Below are 458 nucleotides of genomic sequence, written 5' to 3'. Positions count from 1 at the left end.
GGATGCAGCTAAGCGAGTGAGGGCAGGGCCGGGCCAGTGAGCCCAGGACTGAGTCCCTGTGCCCGCCAAGACCGCCTGTGCGCTGGGCTCGCGGAACCCGGCTTAGCCGGACAAGGCACTGGACGCAGCCCCGATAGGGGGAAACGGGGACAGAGTGTCTCCATATATATTTTTTTTGTAAAAAATAGTAATCCGTTTGCTTACATGACTTTGTTTCTATACAAAACGTAAAAAATAAGAATCACCCACTGGTGTGTCTGTCCGTGAGGAGGCAAGGACAGATGTGGCAGGAAGGGGAGAGGAAGGAAGGGGCAGGGAGGGCAGGGTGAGTGCACCCTTATAAATAGAGGGGGACCGTGGCTGCCCTGAGGGGGAGAGAGGAGGAGGGGACGGAGGGTAGCAGGGAGGGAGGCAGCTGGACAGACCGGCCCGGCTCCTGCTCCGGGAGCAAGGGGGTC

Source organism: Suncus etruscus, chromosome 15 (genome assembly GCF_024139225.1).
Source record: "Suncus etruscus isolate mSunEtr1 chromosome 15, mSunEtr1.pri.cur, whole genome shotgun sequence".
In the NCBI taxonomy this organism is placed as follows: Eukaryota; Metazoa; Chordata; class Mammalia; order Eulipotyphla; family Soricidae; genus Suncus; species Suncus etruscus.
The sequence above is the reverse complement of the archived record's forward strand: the minus strand, read 5'-3'. Positions refer to the sequence as shown.